This window comes from Myxine glutinosa, chromosome 6, assembly GCF_964187855.1.
Source record: "Myxine glutinosa chromosome 6, kmMyxGlut1.1, whole genome shotgun sequence".
Classification (NCBI taxonomy): Eukaryota; Metazoa; Chordata; class Myxini; order Myxiniformes; family Myxinidae; genus Myxine; species Myxine glutinosa.
In genome coordinates, this window is record NC_136266.1 from 178,638,088 (window position 1) to 178,651,199 (window position 13,112).

Sequence of the window (13,112 nt, forward strand, 5' to 3'; positions counted from 1 at the left end):
CGTCACCAATAGTATCGCAAACCAAACATGGTGGCTGGTGCTCACCAATATTCTTCGCTATTGGTATTTTAACTGGAGCCAATCTCAGCTGCTCAGCAACAGGTTTTGTTTGTTTGTTTTACTGAGTCTAAGGCTTATGGTGAAGCATTAAGAAAGAGCGATGTACTTCTATATTAATTACAAGAACATGAGGAAGCAGTGGACAAATCAACAAGGTATCTGGTATTTAAACCTGAGGTGGAGGACATCATGAGCTGAGCATTCAGATGTGGACACCGAACAGGCTTAAACCTGAGGTCGAGGACATCATGAGCTGAGCATTCAGATGTGAACACCAAACAGGCTTAAACCTGAGGTGGAGGACATCATGAGCTGAGCATTCAGATGTGGACACCGAACAGGCTTAAACCTGAGGTGGAGGACATCATGAGCTGAGCATTCAGATGTGAACACCGAACAGGCTTAAACCTGAGGTCGAGGACATCATGAGCTGAGCATTCAGATGTGAACACCGAACAGGCTTAAACCTGAGGTCGAGGACATCATGAGCTGAGCATTCAGATGTGAACACCAAACAGGCTTAAACCTGAGGTGGAGGACATCATGAGCTGAGCATTCAGATGTGAACACCGAACAGGCTTAAACCTGAGGTCGAGGACATCATGAGCTGAGCATTCAGATGTGAACACCAAACAGGCTTAAACCTGAGGTCGAGGACATCATGAGCTGAGCATTCAGATGTGAACACCGAACAGGCTTAAACCTGAGGTCGAGGACATCATGAGCTGAGCATTCAGATGTGAACACCAAACAGGCTTAAACCTGAGGTGGAGGACATCATGAGCTGAGCATTCAGATGTGAACACCGAACAGGCTTAAACCTGAGGTCGAGGACATCATGAGCTGAGCATTCAGATGTGAACACCGAACAGGCTTAAACCTGAGGTGGAGGACATCATGAGCTGAGCATTCAGATGTGAACACCGAACAGGCTTAAACCTGAGGTCGAGGACATCATGAGCTGAGCATTCAGATGTGAACACCGAACAGGCTTAAACCTGAGGTGGAGGACATCATGAGCTGAGCATTCAGATGTGGACACCGAACAGGCTTAAACCTGAGGTGGAGGACATCATGAGCTGAGCATTCAGATGTGGACACCGAACAGACTTAAACCTGAGGTGGAGGACATCATGAGCTGAGCATTCAGATGTGAACACCGAACAGGCTTAAACCGGAGGTGGAGGACATCATGAGCTGAGCATTCAGATGTGGACACCGAACAGGCTTACACCTGAGGTGGAGGACATCATGAGCTGAGCATTCAGATGTGAACACCGAACAGGCTTAAACCAGAGGTGGAGGACATCATGAGCTGAGCATTCAGATGTGAACACCGAACAGGCTTAAACCAGAGGTGGAGGACATCATGAGCTGAGCATTCAGATGTGAACACCGAACAGGCTTAAACCTGAGGTGGAGGACATCATGAGCTGAGCATTCAGATGTGGACACCGAACAGGCTTAAACCTGAGGTGGAGGACATCATGAGCTGAGCATTCAGATGTGAACACCGAACAGGCTTAAACCAGAGGTGGAGGACATCATGAGCTGAGCATTCAGATGTGGACACCGAACAGGCTTAAACCAGAGGTGGAGGACATCATGAGCTGAGCATTCAGATGTGAACACCGAACAGGCTTAAACCTGAGGTGGAGGACATCATGAGCTGAGCATTCAGATGTGGACACCGAACAGGCTTAAACCAGAGGTGGAGGACATCATGAGCTGAGCATTCAGATGTGGACACCGAACAGGCTTAAACCTGAGGTGGAGGACATCATGAGCTGAGCATTCAGATGTGAACACCGAACAGGCTTAAACCTGAGGTGGAGGACATCATGAGCTGAGCATTCAGATGTGGACACCGAACAGGCTTAAACCAGAGGTGGAGGACATCATGAGCTGAGCATTCAGATGTGAACACCGAACAGGCTTAAACCTGAGGTGGAGGACATCATGAGCTGAGCATTCAGATGTGGACACCGAACAGGCTTAAACCTGAGGTGGAGGACATCATGAGCTGAGCATTCAGATGTGAACACCGAACAGGCTTAAACCAGAGGTGGAGGACATCATGAGCTGAGCATTCAGATGTGAACACCGAACAGGCTTAAACCTGAGGTGGAGGACATCATGAGCTGAGCATTCAGATGTGGACACCGAACAGGCTTAAACCTGAGGTGGAGGACATCATGAGCTGAGCATTCAGATGTGGACACCGAACAGGCAGATCCAAGAGCGCCGCTGGAAAGAAAGCGATTTACCATAATTTTTACTTTCAACGTGAAAAAACATTCCGTCAAAAACAAGGCGATTCATCATAATTAAAGAAAATAAATAACTCGTGATTGTTTTTCCTGGAGGTTTGCCACACCTGCTTGATATATTGAGGATTTATTACCTGTTGATTGGTGCTCATACACCTTTGCACATTAACAGCAGCACAGGTTCGTGTCAGGGTGAGTGTTAGTGTTAGAGTTAGCTTGTTTAATGTTCTCCCAGTCGAGTATCACTTGCTGTGTTGGAACATCAGGTTTAAATCCCCTGTACTGTTTCCGAACGTTCTTGTGATCCATGAAAAGGTTCGTACTTGTGCTTCCTTATGTCATTCTCCTGCATTCGATATATAAGTACGAGCCACTCCACTAGCCTTAGTGACTGTTTAAAAAATGGTTCATGAAGCCGGCCCAAGTTAGACACCTGGGCTTGTGCTCGAGTAACATTTTGCATATACAGTTTGGTCACAGGAACCGTTGTCTCATTAGAAAGCGTTTGTCGGTTCAGGAGTCCTTGGCCTGTGCTGATGTCTTTTCAAAAACTGTTCTGTCCTGCTGAGCGCCAGTGCAAGAGTGGCCGGGGGGTGGGGGTGGGAGGATGGTGGGTGGAGAAGAGGGAGAGGGTGTTTGAGGGACCGGGAGAGTGTGTCACGTGACATCAACATGACGTCATATAGGAGGGACCTCAATGATGACTTGGTCCCATGGTGTGAAATTGTATCGGTGCAAATATATATTGATGTGTGCAAGTGGTGATAAAAAAAAACATTATATAACTAACCATAACCAGGAATGGCAGGATAGCCCAGACTCTAGAGGTCTGCACACTCACCTCAGGGTCATCTTGAAGATGAAGAAGATGAAGAAGAGTCATTCCGTTCACGTATTCAGACACATTAGGCTGCTGAGGCAGCTTTTCCTTGACTAGGGTGTACAATCATGGAAGGGCGGCCACTCCGACGCAGGACACTCAAATGGCTCATTCTTCCCAGAAAGCTGGTACTCATTTTGCTGACCTCGGAAAGATGGCAGGCTGAGTCAACCCACCTGGTGTAATTTTCACGTACGTGGCAAGTTGGAGGTGACGATCGGGTTGGTAGGAATCGAAAGCGGGTTTTCATTTTTTAAATTTATTAGACATGATCGGAAAGTGAAGTGATACAGCGTGCTGAAGCCTTCATGGTGACGTGGCCTTCAGTGAGGGAAATTTATGATGTTGTTAAACTGTGCGCAGAATTAAATGTATGATGTCATTCTTCACGTGGTTTGGTGGCCATATTGGATTTTTTTTAAAAACGTAAAAAAATCCTCTTCTCCAGAACCGCTTAACAGATCAATGCGAAACTTCATACATATGATCGAGTAGTCATGGGGAATATAGTTTGCATTTTTTTTTCATATTCACCTTCATTGACGCAATTTAGCCATAATGTGCACAAAAGTGATTATTAAATATCCGAATAACGAATCAATAAAGCTATGGATAATAGCAATGTATGTGCCGTAATAGGGTGCATGGACGACACGGGTATATGGGCAATAATAGTAGCGTGTTTACAGACTTGGCATTTAATATGGAATATTTTTTTGTGGGGGTGAACTTACTTTTCAAGATGACTTAGAACCAAAAGTTCATTGGAATTATGTTCAAATTATTCTAGATTTTGTTAATGTGACCTTTAAAAGAAACAAAAACCACATTTGACATTTCGAAACAAATAAATTGATCCTTGAAAGTGATGTAAACTGATATCGAACTCAATTCACGGACAGTACTGTGTTAAACGTCTGTGCGTTTTCCAGAACTATCTCTTTATTTTGCACATTAGCCAAAAAAAATTTCAACAAAAACAAAAGCTAAATTATGACTGGGATTACGGACAGTAAAATTACAGTTCAGTACTTCGTGTAACCCCCGCGAGCATTCAGGAGAGCACGTACACGTCGAGGCATGCTGTTCACGAGATTTGCCAAGGTTTGGACAGGAATCGCTTGCCATGCAGTGACAAATGTCTGCTGCAATTCACGCACAGAGGTAGGCTGCTGGTCCAAGTTGTCGATGTGACACGTTAATTCTGCCCACAAGTTCTCTATCGGATTCATATCCGGGGACATGGCAGACCACTCCATATGCTCTACACCACGGTCAGCAAGAAAGTGTTGGATCATGCGAGCACGATGAGGCCGTGCATTGTCATCTTGGAAGACAAAGTTTCCTCGAAAGGCTGCACGAGCAAATGGAAGCAATGTTTCTTCCAGAATGACCCTGTACTTGAACAACCAGGACCCTGTACTTCAGGATTCCATTCAGAACAACCAGGTCAGTTTTGCCCCCTGCATGAAAAGCAGCCCAAAACGGTCACCCCACCACCTCCAGCTTGGACTCTTGGCACTATACAATCTTCGTTGTGGGCGTCATGCACTTGTCTGCGCACTCGGACGCGGCCATCTTGACGATAGACCAGAAATCTAGACTCGTCACTGAAGGTCAAGTGATTCCAGTGTCCTGGCTGCCATTGACGGTGCTCTCTGGCCCACTGCAATCGGCACTGGCTGTGTTGTCTGGTCAGGCATGGCTTTCTCATGGGACGCCTGGCACGATAGCCTGCTTGAACCAGTCGTTGGTTGACTAGCCTTCTGGATACAGGCACATTTGTCAGTTGCTGCCACTCATCCCTAAGCCGATTAGTTGACTTGGTACGGCCATTGCAGACTAATAGGTGCAGCTGGCGATCATCTCTCCTTGTGGTTCTGTGTGGACGTCCTGGCCTCGGTATTGGAGTAGGGACACCCCTCTGAGCATTTTGTTTCAGGATCTTTGACACCTGACCTTGAGTGATGCCATATTGCCGAGCAATAGCACGCTGTTTCATGCCAGAATTTCGTAAAGCCACCTCTCCATGACAAACAGCATTGTCGAGTTGACGGACCATCTCCAGAGGAAGCGGCAATAACTTTTGTAGACGTGCAGCAGTTGTTTTCCACTAATACAGAACGCAACAACCCCTATATACCCGATTGTGAAGCCAATCGTCAAATGTACCTGTCCTTACATTTTGTCACGCCACCTGTGATATAATCCTGTTATTGACTTCTTGCTGCGAAAGACAATCAGTGACATGGTTCTTTCAACAATGACATCACCGAAGGGTAAAAGAAACTCACCAGATTGATATACTGAGTTCAGAAAGTAAACCCAAGTCAAGGAAAAATATATATTCCATATTAAATGCCAAGTCTGTAGTTGACGATGGTATTTTTGTTTGTGCGAGGCGAGCGTGCGACTAAATTACTTGCTAATTCATTTCATTCTTTGTATTGTGTGAAATGAAGTACCCCAAATGAACTGTGCTTGAAACAGCCAATGAGAATCACTGTAGGGCCCCTTTCACCATGCATGGAAACAGTCGACGTTGTAAGAGCCCTTGCAGTAGAAGAAAACAAACAAGAGAACAAATATTGAGACTTGATTCTCCTGAATAAGTTCAATCGTACTTGTTTACTTACTCATTGATTTTGTTTGTTTGTTGTAATAAGCTTCATTCCTCAACAATCCTGTTGCATATAAAGTGTGGTGCCCTCTGCTGGTGAGTAACGCACCGCACTTGGTACTGTGCAGGTCCTCACCTCGAGGTAGAAAGGCATCAACAAGAGAGGACCCAAAGGAGTATTGATTAACAATGGCGTACAACACAACAGGTAACGTTGCTGGAGATCTTTGGTATATAGCAGATCAACCTTCTCACCGTGAACACTCTCATTTGTCCACCTGTACAACAATTGTAACTCGTACGGCCGCTCTGTCGACAACTTCTGCCTCAAACAACGATCGTCACTAGGTTGCTGCATGAACCTGGGCCAAAAAAGAATTATGGTCCACACAACCTCTTGTTTTTTTCCTTCAGTTTCTAAGGCTAATGGGAGAGCTGTCCTACACTAAAACTTACTCACCAGCAGCCAGGAACAACAGGCAATACAGGACTTGACGTCAGACAAACATGGCCATTGACCTTGAGGCCTTTCCCAAAACACACCACATGCTGGATATGCCATCTAGTGGTGGTGTTTTTAAGGAGAAATCTTCCTTCCCAAGGAATACTAGCCAGGGGATTTATCCATCCCCTATCCTCTAAATGCTGAGCGTCAAGTGAGGAAGTAGTACGTACTAAAGTTTTTGATCAATCATGTTATTGAGAACATTTTCCGACGTAGGTAGCACAACATCATCGTGAAGCAACGTCGTTCCCAAAACACTTCTCTGTTAAATCTGAGCAGCGGCATTACCCGAATCTTTACAGGCCATTTTACAAATGAAGGAATAAGTTGGTAAAACATGGAACGGAATCCATCCCGTGAGGCCTTCAGTGAGATAATTAAATCTGAACGTCACGGTTCCAGGTCAGTGACAGTGTGGTGTGGACATGAAGAGGGCAGAGGATTTCCAGGGAGTTCCAAACAAGAGGAAAGTTTATGTTACTTTGATTGAAGGCTTTGAATGTCACATTTGTACAAGAGACATGTGGACGGTGAAAAACGAGGACAAGCCCAAACTATGGTGGGTAATCGGTCCATTGACCCATCTCGTTATTATCCTGCAGGTAGCTTTCTGATCTATATGCATGTCCGAGTTTCTTCCACAAATCAAAACGAGCTCATGGTGGTGAAAGAACAAAAGCAGGAACGGAAATGTGTGGAGTGTGGCAGCAGCACAAACAGGGGGCTTTTGCCAAAAGATTTCCGCAAACTCCACGCGATTCACAGCATTTTCCCGAAATCGCACCTCACGGATTCCAGAATGGTGTGCAACAGAGTGCACACACACATGTTTATTGCACCACTCACAGAACAGCAATGTTCGATTACCGTTACCAGTGATGGTCTGTTCTCATGCTTTTATAACATTATATATCATGTATGATAAAACATGGGTCTGTCTAATTATAATATTCGCCCAATAGAGAACATGCCACTCACATAGTTGGATAGAGATAAACCCGACAGAGAACATGTCACATACATGATTGGATAAAGAGATGGACCCTACAGAGAACATGTCACATACATGATTTGGATAAAAAGATGGACTCTACAGAGAACATGTCACATACATGATTGGATAAAGAGATGGACCCTACAGAGAACATGTCACATACATGATTGGATAAAGAGATGGACCCTACAGAGAACATGTCACATACATGATTTGGATAAAGAGATGGACTCTACAGAGAACATGTCACATACATGATTGGATAAAGAGATGGACCCTACAGAGAACATGTCACATACATGATTGGATAAAGAGATGGACCCTACAGAGAACATGTCACATACATGATTTGGATAAAGAGATGGACTCTACAGAGAACATGTCACATACATGATTGGATAAAGAGATGGACCCTACAGAGAACATGTCACATACATGATTGGATAAAGAGATGGACCCTACAGAGAACATGTCACATACATGATTTGGATAAAGAGATGGACTCTGGAGAGAACATGTCACATACATGATTGGATAAAGGGATGGACCCTACAGAGAACATGTCACATACATGATTGGATAAAGAGATGGACCCTACAGAGAACATGCCACGTACATGATTTGGATAAAGAGATAAACCCGACAGAGAACATGTCACATACATGATTGGATAAAGAGATGGACCCTACAGAGAACATGTCACATACATGATTGGATAAAGAGATGGACCCTACAGAGAACATGTCACATACATGATTTGGATAGAGATGGACTCCACAGAGAACATGCCACGTACATGATTGGATAAAGAGATGGACCCTACAGAGAACATGTCACATACATGATTGGATAAAGAGATGGACCCTACAGAGAACATGTCACATACATGATTGGATAAAGAGATGGACTCTACAGAGAACATGCCACGTACATGATTGGATAAAGAGATGGACCATACAGAGAACATGTCACATACATGATTTGGATAAAGAGATGGACTCTACAGAGAACATGCCACGTACATGATTGGATAAAGAGATGGACCATACAGAGAACATGTCACATACATGATTGGATAAAGAGATGGACTCTACAGAGAACATGTCACATACATGATTTGATAAAGAGATGGACCCTACAGAGAACATGCCACGTACATGATTTGGATAAAGAGATGGACTCTACAGAGAACATGCCATGTACATGATTGGATAAAGAGATGGACCCTACAGAGAACATGTCCCATACATGATTGGATAAAGAGATGGACTCTACAGAGAACATGTCACATACATAATTGGATAAAGACATGGACCCTACAGAGAACATGTCACATACATGATTGGATAAAGAGATGGACTCTACAGAGAACATGTCACATAAATGATTGGATAAAAAGATGGACCCTACAGAGAACATGCCACGTATAAGGTTGGATAAAGAGATGGACTCTACAGAGAACATGTCACATGCATGATTGGATAAAAGAGATGGACCCTACAGAGAACATGCCACGTACAAGGTTGGATAAAGAGATGGACTCTACAGAGAACATGTCACGTACAAGGTTGGATAAAGAGATGGACTCTACAGAGAACATGTCACATACATGATTGGATAAAAAGATGGACCCTACAGAGAACATGCCACGTACAAGGTTGGATAAAGAGATGGACCACATACAATGCCTATAGAAGGAGTACACCCCCTTTCAATTTTTCACCTTTTGTTGCCTTATAACCTGGAGTTAAAATGCTTTTCCATCTTTATTTTCCATCTTTATTTACACGTCATAACCCACAATGTCCAAGTGAAAAATAAATTCCACAAATTTCAGAAAATTAATTAAAAATACAAAACTGGATTATCTTGGTTGGATAAGTGTCCACCCCCTTATAATAGAAATTGTAAATTATCTCAGGTGTAACGAATCACCTTCAAAATCACACACCAAGGTAATTGGCCTCCACCTGTGTTAAATTGTAGTGATTCTGATTATTTCAGAATAACATCAGCTGTTCCTGTAAGTTTCCTCTGCTGGATAGTGCATTTCACAGCAAAGACTCAACCATGAGCACCAAGGAGCTTTCAAAAAGACTTCTGGGATAAAGTTGTGGAAAGGCACAGAACAGGGGATGGGTATTAAAATATTTCAAAGGCCTTGAATATCCCTTGGAGCACAGTCAAGACAATCATTAAGAAGTGGAAGGTGTATGGTACCACCAAGTGCCGAGATCAGGCCGTCCCTCCAAACTGGATGGCCAAGCAAGGGGGAGACTAATCAGAGAGGCCACCAAGAGGCCGATGGTAACTTTGAAAGAGCTACGGGCCTTTATGGCAAAGACTGGTCATTGTGTGCATGTGACAACAACATCTCAAGCACTCTACAAGTCTGGCCTGTATGGTAGGGTGGCAAGAAGGAAGCCACTACTCAAAAATGGCCACCTTGAGTCCTGATTGAGATCTGAAAAAAAACAGTCCAGAGATTCTGAAGCCATGTGACAAAAGGTTTTGTGGTCTGATGAAACCGAGAATGAACTTTTTTGCCAAAATGCAAAACGTTACATTAGGCGCAAACCCAACACAGCACATCACCAAAAGAACACCATCCCTACTGTGAAGCATGGTGGTGGCAGCATCATGTTATGGGGATGTTTCCCATCAGCAGGGACTTGGGCACTTGTCATGATAAAAGGGAAAATGGATGGACCAATATAGAGAAAAATCTGAGAGGAAAACCTACTGCCCTCTCCAAGGAAGCTGAAAGTGGGACGGAAGTTCACCTTTCAGTATGACAATGACTCAAAGAACACAGCCAAAGCTACACTGGAGTGGCTAAGGAACAAAAAGCTAAATGTCCTTGAGTGGCCTAGTCAGAGCCCCGACCTAAATCCAATCGAAAATCTGTGGCATGACTTTAATATTGTTGTCCATCAACGGTCTCCATGCAACTTGACTGAGATTGAACAGTTTTGTGCAGAAGAATGGGCAAATATTGTATTAACCCAGGTGGTGGACACTTATCCAACCAAGATATTCTAGTTTTGTATTTTTAATTAATTTTCTGAAATTTGAAGAATTTGTTTTTCACTTGAAAGTTGTGGGTTACGATGTGTAAATATAGGTGAGAAAAAGTCTGATGTAATGCAATTTAATTCCAGGCAAAAAGGTAACAAAGGTGAACATTTTGAAAGGGGGTGTAGACTTTCGATCGGCACGATAACTCATTGTCCTGATATGGAAAAAATGCTGGAGACCAGCTGTATAGACATCAACACCTTGTCCCAAGCCTCTCGATTTTTCCCAAATGTAATCAAATGCTGTCGGTTGTACTGGATTTGATTATATTATAATAATTATCTTACTATAATTCACCAAATGTCCGTCTGTCTGTTCGAAGGTACCGTAAAAACTGCTGAACTGATCACAAAGATATTTTGGGTGGGTAATCCTGGGACCCCTGGGAGTAAAAGAGGCTATTTAGTTTTTCCAATTTCAGCTTTGGTCTCCAGCATTCTCAGGTTTGGACTCCCAGATAACATTCGCGTTCGCATAACGTTCATTGTGACGATGTTCTCATTGTGACGACGTATGTGTTCACGGTAGTGTTTGACGTGACGGTGTGAACGTAATTTCGTAATGTTTTTCGTTTCGTAATCCTTTAATGAACGTTTAATGTTTAATGAACATTGAATGTTTAATGAACGTTTAATGCCCTTCGATGTCCGGGGCCGCACGTGCGCTACACTGGACGGGCCAGCGTGTACCTTGCCCTTCGCCGTCAGGGTCGGGTAAACGCTGAGCCCCACCCGTGATGGGGACTGGGGCTTGAGACAGTGTCCCACGAACGAGGAATTCCCAGCAAGCGCGAGTCATCAGCTCGCGTTGATTAAGTACCTGCCCTTTGTACACACCGACCGTCGCTACTACCGATCGGACGGTTTGGTGAGATCCTCGGATCAGCCCCTGCACGGGCCGTTCTCGCCTCGTGCCGGTGCACCGAAAAGATGAGCGAACGTGACTGTCTAGAGGAAGTAAAAGTCGTAACAAGGTTTCCGTCGGTGAACCTGCGGAAGGATCATTATCGGGACAACATGAGAGCGAGCGAGACGCGAGACGTACGTGGTACGTGATCGTCCATGTACTGTTTAGCCATGTACTGTTTAGATTTTGATGATTTGCGTGTGATATGATTCAACGGATGTTTATATGAATCGTTTAAAATTAAAAAAAACCTTCAATTTCTGATATTTTACCTTTTCATTTGGGCTTCCCAATTGAATCCCCGCCCCTAGGTACTGTTGCTAGTAATAATCATAATAATAATAATAATTTGTCAATTATAAACAATGATCATAATTAAGTGACACTGTTGTGGTACAATTAGTTGTACAGATCTTCACATGGATGAGTGGTCAGGGAATATGGATTTCTGACATGTACAAACATGGCAGACAAACTGATCATACAGATTATAATCCACACAATGCTGGACAAACACCGATTATGAGGCCTCAATTATGTCTGTGCTACATGGAAGCTCATACAGAAAAAGGAACGCAGACAGACATGTAACAATCCACTTGAATTTTATATTCTTTGTAAAGTTTGTACTTGTCCGAAAAGTTTGTGCTTGTCCGATGTAAATTTGTGCTTGTCAGACGTAAAGTTTGCGCTTGTCCGATGTAAAGTTTGTACTTGTCCCATGTAAAGTTTGTGCCACATACACACACACATACATACACACACACACACACACACACACACACACACACACACACACACACCTACACACACACACACATACACATATATACACACACACACATGGACACACACACAAACACATAGACACACACAGACATATACACACACATACACATACACATATACACACACACACACACACACAAATACATACACACACACACACACACATAGACACACACACACACAAATACATACACACACACACACACACACAGGCCCAAGACGCTCGGAGCGATTGCCGTCTGATCCTGTCCGTGTCACACACATCAGACTGTCGATCACCCATTCTGTCATTAGTTTTGTATTTGCTACATTAGACTCGTCACCATGACCACAACCCAAAGACAAATCTCACTGCCATAATTACTATACTATGATAATCACAACTTACCATAACTTTGTCTATGATCGTGATAGTGATATCTCATAGTATTAATTAATGATCACGGCGTTATAATCCGTCCCATCACCCCCCCCCCCCCCACCCCCCCAACAACAACAACAACCCCAATATTAGAGAATCAACATTTTCCCCTCTTGGTTATAATACAGATCGGTATATGTTCGGATTGTATTACGTATATGTAAAGGTTACTCCATTAAATACCTCAGGTTTACTTCACTATACGTATTACGCGCCAAAATGTCCAACCATGAGATCAAGTACCTCAGTTACCTCACTGGTTATATAATTCAGATCGGTATATGTTCCGATTGTATTACGTATACCAAAAGGTTACTCCATTAAATACCTCATTACAAGGTATCAGGTACATTATTACAAGGTATCAGGTTGAGTTCATTACACGTATTACGCGCCAAATGTCCAACCATGAGATCAAGTACCTCAGTTACCTCACTGGTTATAATTCAGATCGGTATATGTTCCGATTGTATTACGTATACCAAAAGGTTACTCCATTAAATACCTCATTACAAGGTATCAGGTACATTATTACAAGGTATCAGGTTGAGTTCATTACACGTATTACGCGCCAAATGTCCAACCATGA

The 13,112-nt window shown here is 43.5% G+C and overlaps 1 protein-coding gene across 1 annotated transcript in view; it reads right to left on the minus strand.

Moving 5' to 3' along the window:
* The window catches only part of LOC137428984 (uncharacterized), a 158,140-nt gene that overhangs the window by 144,457 nt on the left and 571 nt on the right, over positions 1–13,112 (minus strand). The window lies entirely within an intron of this gene.